Source organism: Triturus cristatus, chromosome 5_2 (genome assembly GCF_964204655.1).
Source record: "Triturus cristatus chromosome 5_2, aTriCri1.1, whole genome shotgun sequence".
Taxonomy (NCBI): domain Eukaryota; kingdom Metazoa; phylum Chordata; class Amphibia; order Caudata; family Salamandridae; genus Triturus; species Triturus cristatus.
Window position 1 is genome coordinate 1125912754 of NC_140588.1, and position 12656 is coordinate 1125925409.

A 12656-nucleotide genomic window follows, 5' to 3' on the forward strand; every position below is an offset into this window, starting at 1 on the left:
TCGTTTATCGAAGCGAGGTGGAGCCGCCATCTTGGTTGCTCCTGGGGTCAGCGCTCTAGGCTTCCTCCACATTCCTCATTTAAGGCCGAGGCCTGCGCGAGCGAGCTCAAAGACACCTGAGGCTTGAGCCGGGTGTGCCAGGAGAGCGCGCGGCTAGCGAGGTATTGGGCTAACTTTCATTCGCTTCTACCCCCTTTTTATCCCGATTGCTGCTTTTGCGATATTTGCACATTTGTATACTCTGGTTGCCAATTTGCACAGTTACTTACTCATTTATCGAAGTGAGGTGGAGCCGCCATCTTGGTTGCTCCTGGGGTCAGCTCTCTAGGCTTCCTCCACATTCCTCATTTAAGGCCGATGCCTGCGTGAGCGCGCAGCGGACGCGCCGCGGGCGCACCCAAGGCGCGCCCAAGGCAAGCCCGTCTGCGCCCGTCCGCGCCAGGCCGGACCCAGGGGCCAGCCACTCTGCCAAACTTACCACATACTCGGTCAAGTTTCTTAGAGACCTGCAAACCTCTTACCCCCCCCTTCTCCCGCCACCTCCAGACGAATCTCCATCGCCGGCCTTGCGCGTCCCGGCTTACATCTCTCTCGCCGGCTGGTGCCCCCCACTAAAGCAGCTAGGAGTGATACCCCTATCCGGGTGCTGTACTTAAACACCCGGTCTCTAATCAAACATCAAGTTGATATTTTTATTCTGTTAACTAATGAAAACCCAGATGTACTCCTACTTACAGAAACCTGGCTGACTCCAGACTCTCTCCCTGACATCTTGGCTGCCCTCCCCCAGACTACGATATTCTTCACGCCGATCGTACCGGCAATCATTCTGGGGGTGGGGTGGCAGCCATTTTATGTAAACGTCTTAACTTTACCACCATTCCTCCCCTCTCCCTCCCGGAAGTTGACAATTTAATTATTAGTCTGAAGACCAACTCAGGAGTCCTAATACTTCTCCTTCTATACCGTCCTCCACACTCCATGCCATCTTTCGCTATCACCCTGACTGAACAGCTCTCCAACCTCCTGATATCGTATCTCAGGCTTGCTCTCTTTGGCGACCTCAATTACTGGTTCAATGACGTCAATGCGGGGCCGCATGCCACAGCACTTTTCGAAGCTATTCATAGCCTTAATTTGACCCAACAAATCTCCTCGCCCACTCACATCAAGGGCCACATCCTGGACCAAATCTGGACCCAAAATATAGTACTATCCCAACCGTCTGTGTCCCCCTGCGTCTGGTCAGACCACCACCTAATTGACTCCACTCTCACTGTCACCGGCTGGACCCCCGCCCCTTTGCTGGCTGGCGGTCTCTCTCGCAAATGGAATTCTTATGATTCCCAAGGCTTTTTCACGACCTTAGCCAATACCCGCCCAGCCCTCAACACCTCCGCCAAGATTGACACATTGCAAAGTGATACCGCTAGTTGGCTAATGTCGGCTAGCGACCAATTTGCTCCTTTCACTAAGTTCCCCCGCACCAGACATCACAACTCTCACAGATGGTTCTCGGGCGAACTTAAGAAGCACAAACTAAGGGTGCGCCAACTGGAACGGACTTGGAGACGCAACTACTTGGAGCCTGACAGATTACTCTACACTACAGCCCGCAGAGATTATAAACACGCAATACTTTCTGCCAAATCGGAACATTTTTCAACCAGAATCCTCTCTGCGAACAATAAATCCAAGGAGGTTTTCAAAATCATGAGTGAACTTACCTCAGATGATAGAACCTCCCCGGTCCAGATTCCTACTCAAGAGATCTGTAATGCCCTCAATCTTTTCTTTGTTGAGAAAATCAATAAAATTAAGGACTCCCTTCCCTCCCTTCCCCCGATACTCTCCCCAATCTCCCTGCCGAACAATCCATCCATTCTCACTCACCTTCCCATCCTTAATCCCAATTCCCTAGCCGACCTTGCCACCCGGGTCAAATCAGGCTCTCCTAACGACTGTTGCCCCCCTTCAATCCTTCGGGACATTTGTCTCAAACTACCTGACTGCATTCTACCCCTTTTGAATGCCTCCCTCAGCACCGGTAGCGTCCCCAGCTCCTTCAAAGAGGCCATCTTGGTGCCACTCTTGAAGAAACCTGGTTTGGATCTGGCGGATTATTCGAACTACCGCCCTATATCCCTTCTTCCGTATCTTTCCAAACTACTCAAGGCCCACGTTACCCGGTGCCTCTCCAGCTTCATTGAGACCTCCGGTTACCTGGAGCCCAATCAAGCTGGCTTCAGGCCAGCCCACTCCACTGAAGCTGTTATTTTAGCAGTTTTGGACACACTGAGGAGGAACGCCGACATGGGGATCCCCCAGGCTCTTGTACTCCTGGATCTGTCCGCCGCGTTCGACACGGTCGATCATAACATCCTTCTTCACCGTGTCGAGCAGGCGGGCGTCCGGGGGTCTGGCCCTCAACTGGACTCAGTCCTTTCTAATCGGTAGAACACAAGCCGTCCGCTTGGGTCCCTATACTGCACCCAAAACCCCTACTGTCTGTGGGGTCCCCCAGGGCTCCGCCTTGTCACCCTTGTTGTTCAACCTCTACCTCCGTCCCCTAATCCGTTCGCTCCGCAGCTGGGACATCACAGTGTACAATTACGCTGATGACTTGCAGATCATCTTTCCACTCGATTCTCCGGACGCTGTAAATAACTTCCACTCCACCATGATACACATCCAGGAGTGGATGGATCTCAATCAGTTAAAACTAAATCCCGGCAAAACTAAGCTTCTCCTCCCTGGGTCCAGCCTCTCTCATTGGGGTCCACAGTTCTGGCCTGATAATTTTGGCCCTCCTCCGGCTCCCATGAAATCAGTAAAAAGCTTAGGAGTGACCATTGATACCGAACTCTCCCTCAGACCACATGTGGGTACTGTGATTTCTTCATGCATGTTCCAGCTTCGAAAAATCCGCAAAGTCAGCCATATACTACCACCAGCTGCCCTGATCCAGGTAGTCATCTACCTGGTATTATCCCGCTTGGATTTCTCTAACGCCCTGTACTATGGTCTCCCTAAATCTCTGCTGCACCGTCTTCAGGTCGTTCAGAATCAAGCAGCCCGTCTCATCCATAACACCCCCAAATGGCAGTCAGCCAAACCCCTGCTATACAAACTGCACTGGCTACCCATAGAACATAGGGCGGCCTTCAAGCTGGGCTGCCTCACGTTCAAATCTCTTCACTGCCCCAGCCCTGTTTTTTTGACGACCCTCATCAACCATCACCGCCCTACGCGCAATCTTCGCTCAGCCCTCCTCAACCTGCTTGCTGCCCCCAAGATCAAAACCAACAAATTTGGCGGCCGCCGGTTTGCCTTCCTCGCCCCCAAATGCTGGAACACTCTTCCCCTCCCTATCAAATCTTGTAGCTCTCTCCTTCACTTTCGGAAACTGTTTAAAACTTTCCTCTTCCCTCCACCCTGCTAGGCCCTACCGCTCCTGTCCCTTCTGACTCCCCTCTGTCTTTCAGCGCCAGGAAACCTTTGGTGTCAGTGCGCTCAACAAATTTCACTTAACATAACATAACATAACAATGGTATATGAACCATTTTTTATCAAATTTGACATAAACCTGTCAGGTGGTTTCACCCAAGAGCCACCAGAAACAAGTAATATTTTTCGAAGATGTGATAGGTTTATGTCTTTGATATGTATCTAGGGTCCTAGGAAGAATCTGAGTCCAGGATTTCAGAGTTGCATTTTCAATATAGTACTTCTGTATTTATTTTAAAAAGCCTATGAAACCTCACAATACCCACTCATTGTCTGTAAAGCGACTTAAATGTTTCATATTAAATCTAAAACTATACTAAACTCAAAGTTTAAATTGTTCAAGAAACCTAATGGTCTCAAAAATACTTTGATTTTTAATACTAAGCAAAAGGAAAGCCAACTTGCATTTAAAAGCCAGTTTAAAATCTGAATATAAAAAGCAAATTGGCATTATAAAATGTTGCTGAATTAAAAAAGTGTTTCTTTGAAAGTGCATAAATGTTTAAATGTTCCCAGAGTAATACAGAATTTGGTTTTTTCCAGCTTCCACAGATGATGTTTTAATTGGCACCCTATTCACAAGTTCCAAAGAACAAATATACTCAATCAGTAGCCGCTGAAGGTGGATGAGCCATGATCTGAAAATCCAGGAGCTGAGGCATTCAGAGCAGGCTCATAATATGCATTTTGCAACAAGAGCAATCAAGCAGGACATCTCATCTATACAGGTGGATTCTCAATAGACATAACAGCAGCTCCACATACGTAAATTGGACCTATTGCATTCCAAGGCATATATCCAAAGCACACTCAAAAGTGCACTGCAGACTGAAGCATGGGCTAAAAGCAATGTAACCATATAGGTCAAAAGGCCAAAGGCCAGTTGTTCTTTAGCTCCTGAAATAAGGGTCACCAAAATACTGAATCATGCATTCACAACACAGTAGCACATGTGGTAGTGCTATTCAGACATTTCCACTTGGCAGCAAAAATAGAAACATGATCCCAACAATCAAGAATGGGGGAAGTGGTATGCCCTCAAAAGATCAGGAAACCAGAGAGTGTATAAAAGATAAAATCACTCCGAAGGCATTCTGGAAAGAACTAACAAACCCAGACTAAATTGCTTTAATAAAGTGTACTAGTCGAAACATATTTGAGGAGGTAAAAATGTGGTGCACAAGTTCTTCAAAATGTTGTGGGAGGTTAGTACGTAGTAGCAATTGCATTTCAGAAGGCATTGCAACTTGTAGATCATATGTCCCTCTTGCAGGTGTTAAAGAAACTTCCTTCTGAAACAATACAGCTTTCAATCTACTAGAATTTCAAAGGTCACATTCAACCAATTGAACTCTACAAATCTAATGCTGCCATGATTCCCCCTTATCTTATACGTATGTATGAGGAAAGTGTGGCTCAGGGGGGTTCTGCCTGAAATGCAGAGAGTTGCCAATATAGTTGTGATACATAAAAAGGGCAAACCTCCTGAGTGGTGCAGCTCATACAGGACAATCTCCCATTTAGATCCGGAAGTGAAAATACTAGCCAAACTCCTCGCCCAACGGATCACACCTTTCCTTCATAAATTGATCCACCCGGACCAAGCCGGATTTATGCCTGCTAGAAATACCACCCTCAACCTTCGGCACCTCTATGGGGTACTAGGTCGGGCGTCCACAATTCAGGAAGACGCAGTGATTATGTCGCTAAATGCCAAAATGGCATTCCTCATGATTGACTGGCCCTTTTTATTCACAGCACTCGAAAGATATGGATTTGGTCCTACGTTTTTATCATGGATGAGACTCCTTTACTTGGCACCGCAGGCACGCATTATGGGGGATGCTCCGCAGTATTCCTATTACAGAAGGGGACGAGGCAGGGGTACCCCCTTTCTCCCTTGCTTTTTGACCTGGCCTTGGAGCCCCTGGAGATTTGGATCAGGGGAGACCCCTTCATTAGAGGCCTTAACTGGACAGCAGATTGGAATGACAACATTTCCCGCTACGCTGATGACATTTTGCTCTGTTTGGCAAGGCCTAGATTTTCCGTTCATCTTGTTTTGCATATATTTGCCCTTTTCTGGAAATACTCGGGTTATACTATTAACTGGGATAAATCCCTGGTTTATGTTCTCAGTGGAGGGTGTCCAATCCTGCCGACTGGTTGTGCGGCAGAATAGTTACCGAGGGTTTTTTATACTTGGGTATATATGTTACCATCAATCCTAAGATATTTCATGACCATAATCTTGTACCTCATCTGCGTCGCTTTCGGAATGACGTGCAGCATTGGAAAACACTGCCCCTCACTCTGCTTGGCAGGGCCGCTCTCTACAAAATGATGGCCCTTCCCCGATTTCTGTATGCTTTGCAAAATGCGCCTTACCTGGTTCCTCCACATTACTTTAACGCCATTGAGTCGGAGGTATGTGACTTGCTGTGTGATAATGGCACCCCCACATAGCTGTGGCTAAACTCACAAAAAGCTGGTACTATGGAGGTATTGCCTTGCCTGTGATTAGAAACTATTATTGGGCCTCACAGCTAGTGGTCCTCAACCACTGGGTGCACCGCCCTGGCATGGACCCGCATATCGAGTGGATATGCACAACATGCTCCCCGGTAGCTATACTAGGGCCCTTTATGGAGGAAAGAAACATACACCATCACACACTCCTACCTCCACCACAATCGCTATACGGCACACCGCAACGGCCGCCCTGGGATGGAAAGATAAAATAACACAAGTTACACCATTGCTCAACGCACACCAGCTGGGCGTACTGTCAAAACGTCTGGGATTTGATAAATGGGAATTAATAGGCCTCTCCAAGGTGGGCGATCTGTGGGCAGGAGGAAAGGTGACCCCGTTTAGCGACCTCCAGCACGATTATCAATTGCACAGTGGGGGAAACCTTTTGTTATCTTCAGGTCCGAAGCGTATTACAAAAAGCAATACCCAGGGGGACCGTCCTGCCAGTCTCCTCCCCGTTGGAAAATAGACTCCTAGATAACTACCTCCAAGACAAAGCCATTTTACTGACATACCACAAAATACTTAACAATATGCCTGATCCTCTAGGAAAACTTCGTACCAAATGGGTGGATGATGTTAAAGACATCGATGACAAAGAATGGCAGGTGGCCCTGGCCTCTCATCGCGAGGAGGCTATACGATCCCGCTTTAAACTCATCCAACTTAAACTACTACACAGAGCCTACTATACTAGCTCAGTTCTGGTTAAAATGGCGGTACGAAGCTCACTGTCTTGTCCCAGAGGGTGTGGTCTAAACGGCACTCACCTCCACTAGTGGTGGGAATGCCCAGTTCTTCAGACGTGCTGGGGGAAGGTCACGTCAGTGCTGTCTTTAATTTGTCCTAAGTCTATCGAAGTCTCACCCCACCTTTTTCTGCTTAACATCTGGCAGGCTACTGATTTGTCCAAAACTGAGAGGGTGTGGGTATCCCTTGGATGTATACTCGCAAAACGAAATATCGCCAGAACATGGAAAGGATTGACAAAACTAGAGTTATCGGATTGGAAATCTGATATGGATTGGTGCATGCAGGCAGAGAGAGTGATTTAGGTAAGTAGAGGATGCCCAAAGAAATGGACTACAATTTGGGGGCCCTGGAACATAAGCAGTGGTCTGATATGTGCTCCTTCTGATGACGCTCCCCCAGGATCAGCTGACCACAATGTTGATTAATGTCTTGCAAGTAACTATACTTATATATTCTCTGACCACTTTATTGTTCTATAGATCTACCATGATGACTGTTGAATGATTAATCTTTGGTTTCTTGTTTATTTAATACAAAGATTTATTTAAAAAAAGGTCACATTCAAGATAGAAACTAAAGGCCATATCGTTACTTCTCTAACTGTACAAGTTTGTAACCACTCTGGAATCCGTCATCACAGAAGGCACTCCCGGTTTCATCCCACAAGCAACCTTGGTCATTCAACATCAAATAACTTTCATTAGAAAGTAATCTGAATGTTGGATACATTGCAGAAGGTGTTGAACCCTTCAGATAATCAGCAAGGTTTGCTTTATTCACTTTACATGCCATGTGACGTGTAACCTTCCTCCACACTTGATAATGGCTGAAAGTGTTTTTGCAATCTGTACCACCAAGAAAAACTTTGGTGTTCCCATTTTTACTCCTGTAATCGAAAGTTAGGGCCTGTGTCTTGTGTACAAGTCTCTCCGCTTTGCCTCATATCTGCCTACCTGGATCTAAAGTGGAATGTGGAAATTGGCAGAGATATAAACCCATGTATTATCCAATCAGCTGATGGTGATTCCGCCACATTGAATGCTGACTGCTTTAGATGTTCCATGTTTAACATCGTGTATGTTGTGGCCTTCTTTGCCATGATTGCCTTCTGTTGTTTTAGATTGTATGGCAGAAATAAATCAGTTGTGTTCGAATGCTTCCAGGGCATGCAACCATTGAGCACAGTATGTAAAGTCCAGCTCAATAGTATTATGGATCTAAGCTGGCTTTGTCCGTGTTGTAAAAGGATTAATAATAGTCTGAATCTTAAATGACTACACAAAATATGAATCACTTATTGTAAGTCACATTTACAGTACCATAGCATTTTTTTCTTTTCTAATTTCAGCTGTAGCTGTCTTCTTTCTTCGAGTGATGGAAGAAAGTTACACTCCTTCAGCCATCACCCTAAACAATCCAATTTTGAGTAGCCCAATATGAGTTCAAGGAAAACCTAATAATTAATCAAAATTAAAATTGTGTATCCTCAAAAGCAGAATCCAGTTGCAAACTCTAAAAAAACAGAAAAAGGCCTCTTTAATACTGTAAATAGTGTTTGGTAGGATAACTAAGGCAAGTGTTAACCCGACAAGTCCCTTGCACCCAATCACACAGTACCAAAAAGTAGAGTTTCTTTATCTTAACATCCAAAAATGTGATTGAAAAATAACTTTAAAATGTACAAATGTGTGTATACATTTAAAAACTATACACTCTGTAATACTTCCTAATAAAAATCAAAAAATGATAAAACTTGAATACAGATTTAAAGAACACGCCCTAAGAAATATGTGTCTCAGAAAGGATGTTCACCTTCAACCTATACAGGGAATACATTATTAAAATACTCCCCAAATCACAGAATCATCCATTACACTGTCCTTACAATATCCATTACACTTGTTCCTTAATTATATCTATATATAAATTAAAAATAGGGTTCTTCAGGCAAACTGACCACAGGAGTTCTGGATGATGAAATCTGTGCTCTCAACCCCCCCCCCCCGCTGCTCAGAACCCCAGAGCTTCAATAACAATGAGCAGAAAACCCACCCTCGGACAAGATGTTTGTCAATACTCATCTATCATATTAATTCCCACTATGCCCACTGACATTTAATATTGCTAATCAGAGGCCTATTTGATTGCTCCCTCTCTATTTTCACATTCCGTTCATATATTCTTTAGCCTATATTTTCAACGTAAAGACTCTCATCTTGTTATTACAAATTGTTTTTAAGCGGTCTGGATTCACAAATAGGCTTCAGCACCAAGTGCCTGACAGGGTTGAATCAGCTGCCTTAACCTCCATAGTCTTTCCACAGATACATGACAGAAGTCAGGCCTTGAAAAAAAAGATGGTCCTTTATAAGTCTGCTCTGCATCTGGGCGAGATTTCGTGAACTCTGCTTCCCGAAGCAGGAAGTTCCAGAAAAAGACAATTATAGCTCTTGGTTACTTAGATTAGCCTGGCTGCAATTGTCCTGTTTTTTTCTACATAAATGGATAGCAATGTACACGCTGATTTTCCATTTCCCAATTGTTGGAGCTCAGGGAAGGTCCCCTTCATTACGTTTCTTATGGAGGTTTGGATATCATTCTCTTCAGCCCCTTCTCCTGTGCCTAAAGTTCTCAGGTTGTTGTGCTGTAACGTGTTTTCATAATCTTCTAGCTTCTATTGTATGTCTGTGATTGTGAGCGATGAGCTTCCATCTGGGTTGAGCCCTAGCAACATTATTCTCCAGGGCAAGTGCCCATTCTTCAGCAGCCATTAATCTCCCACTTATTTCTGCATAAGCTTTAGCCATTTTTCTGACTGCCCCTTATAGTTTTTTTTGTGGCCAGACAGACTTTTTTCTCATACACATGTGTCTCTTCTTGGTGTTGCTTTATAGATTCATAGATCAGTTTTAAAGATGGTCCTCGACTTGCGTTCCTGCTTCTGCCTCCCTCTACTCCATTTTGGTATTTCCCAACCTTTGCTGGTCAGCATAGATTTTCTGTGTGGCTGAATAATTCCCTTAAAGGACTACATAAGATGTGTGTCTTTTTAATCCTTCTGTGGAGTGACCTTGCTGTACACCTTCCTTGCTCCGTCTGGGGTGCTTTTTCTTTCTCCCAACAGTTCTGAGGCCATCATACTGGCTGCCTGGGCTTGAACTGGATGTCAACAAAATACGCCCACCAGCAGACTCCGCTGAGCTGGTATCTGAACCATCAGTTGAGGAAAAAATATATGCCCTAGATCTTGGGAGCCTTCCAGTCTTCTAAAACCCACTGCCCCCTCTGCTAATACATTTGTATCAGGATTGATCCAGCTTGAGGGTTGTGGTCCTGGTACGACCCTCTTGGTTTCTGTACTGTGTACCTCCTGCCCTCCTTCTTCTGATAAAGTACACCCCTGAGAGGGCAGAGGACCAGTCTTTTTAGGAGGATCACGATTTCCTGCCCCCAAGTCATCTCCCCAAGCGGGTTATATGTCATTTGTGAGGCTCCCTGGTCCCACCCGACAGGCATAGTAGCCTTGCTGGGGAGCCATTCCTCTCCCTGGCTTATATTGATTCACTGCCCTGGGTATTGGTCTGCAGATTATGTACCAGTTTGTCCGAAGTTTCTACCTGCGGATTTCCAACAGCTGCTGCCATGGCTGGGAAAAATTCAGTAATTGCCTGTTGCTGTTGAAGTTCTAACTTATGACCCAGTGCATCTTGATCAGCACTTTTGGGGTCTAAAGATATTGCAGCCTCCAAGCCCTTTCTGTTCTTCAGGGCAGTTTTATTTATATTAGCCATCACTGCCTTCCCTGACCTGACACGCTGAGTGGAAGAGGAATTTGTGGCTGCCAGTCCCACTGGTGCAGACTCAATGCTCCGATCTCTCATCGCACGAGCTGCTAGGATGGCATCCTGATTTTGATGCCAATTCAAGCCGTGAGCCTTCCGGGCCTCATAGCACATCTGTCTAGGAGATGGTCCTGCAAGCAAGCAAGACTCCTGCCGCTGTTAGCACCGTCCACATTTCACTGCAAGCTTGAGCTGCAGTTCCTGTCCAGGACACAGCATAAGGCTTCCACATCCCCTGTTTTACACCGGCCGAAGAAAGGTTGCTCTGAGCCAAGTTTCATTAGAGTCTGCCTATGAGTAGCTCTAAGCAGTGGGAGAGGGGCCGCTGCGACCACTCACACAGATGCCATCTTGCCTCATGGTGTGGCTAGGGGAAGGCAGGGATATAGGAAGATGGGGATGTGCAGAGGAGGGATGGAGGCGTGGGTGGGTTATTGTGGGGAAAGGGCATGAGGGGTGGTTTAAAATGGGGAAAATAATTTAGTATGAGGAGATTCATGACAACTGAGGAGCTGACCTGGGGATCTGGATCTGTAGGGCTGAATGGTGGATGTTCACTCCCTGAAAATTATATTAAGAAGGGCAACAGGGCAAAACTGCAAGTAGCAACAGTGAATATGTATGGCCTAAACAATCATGTTAAAAGGCGTAAGGTAGCACAAGACCTGAAAGTCCTACGCGCTTATCTGCTCTACCTGCAGGAGACCCTGCTTGAAGGCACTAACAAGAGGCTATTGAATCAGTTAGGGTATAATCTTATTGCCTATACCATGCAAGGAATGACACAAAGAGTTGTGGCCATCTTAGCCCGGAGGAAAGAAATTAACTTTAAAAGGCATAGGACAGATACATATGGACATTGTGCTATCATGGGACGCTACAATGGAACACACACTTTTACCACACGCTCAGTATATGGGTCTACAGGGGATGATCCTGAATTATTTCAGTTTTTAAATGCAGAACTGGCTGCTTGGCACACCGCGATTATGCTATGTGGAGATTTGGGCATCAATGGTATGTGTGGCTCTGGGAGGATAATATAGGAAAATATGTTAGCCATGATCCTAAGGTTTTTAGAGCCCTAATACATATGATACAAGATAATGGGCTTATAGATGTTTGCCCATATTTAAAGGCCGCAGACTTAGGGTGTAAGTTTTCCTCGGCCCAGCATAAATCAGTTGCCCGCCTGGATTATGTATTATACATATGAATAATGGATTGTAGATGTTATGGAGAGTATTAGGGCCAGTACTGGGATGGGTAAGGTGGGGGCAAGGGGGAGACGTTAAGTTTTAGCTTAAACAACAAAAAAAGCAGCATCACCATTTGAATAACCTATATAACAAAACTGAGGGAATTAGAGCTTGTTGGGGCTAAAGCTGTTGGGTCATGTATAGGGAATATCCTGGATAAACTGGCACTGGCCAAAGTGGTAATAGGTAATGTTACAACTGCAAGAGCAGCCGAGAAGTGAATTGCATGGCAGCAAGAGTGTTTTGAGTATAACAAGTGAGTGGGGCATATGCTGGCCATACCGACAAGACAGAAAACAGTCAGTGGGGAGATTGTGGAGATTACAAATGATAAAGGGAATTTTGCAAATGGCTCTGCTGGTATACAGGAATAATTCAGTAGATTTTATGACAAACTGTATAACTCGGAAGGCTCTCTGAGGAAAGTACCATACGGGCCTATCTGAAATTTTCTCAGAAAGTTCTGGAGGTTTAGATGCTCCTTTCTCAACTTAAGAAATATATAGGGCACTCAGAGATTGGGACACGATCGGATCCCATTAGAATTTAACAAAACTTTTCTGACAACCCTGGGGCCCGTTCTTATCAGCACTGTGTACCAGGCAGGGGTCATGGGCCAGTGCCAGCATTATAGTTTTTTTGCGAAAGGGAAAACCGCCAACTGACCCCGGGTCCTACAGGCCTATAATGCTTATGAATAATAATGCTAAATATATATTCAAAGGTGTTAGATAATCAGCTGAGCTTTATTGTGCAGAA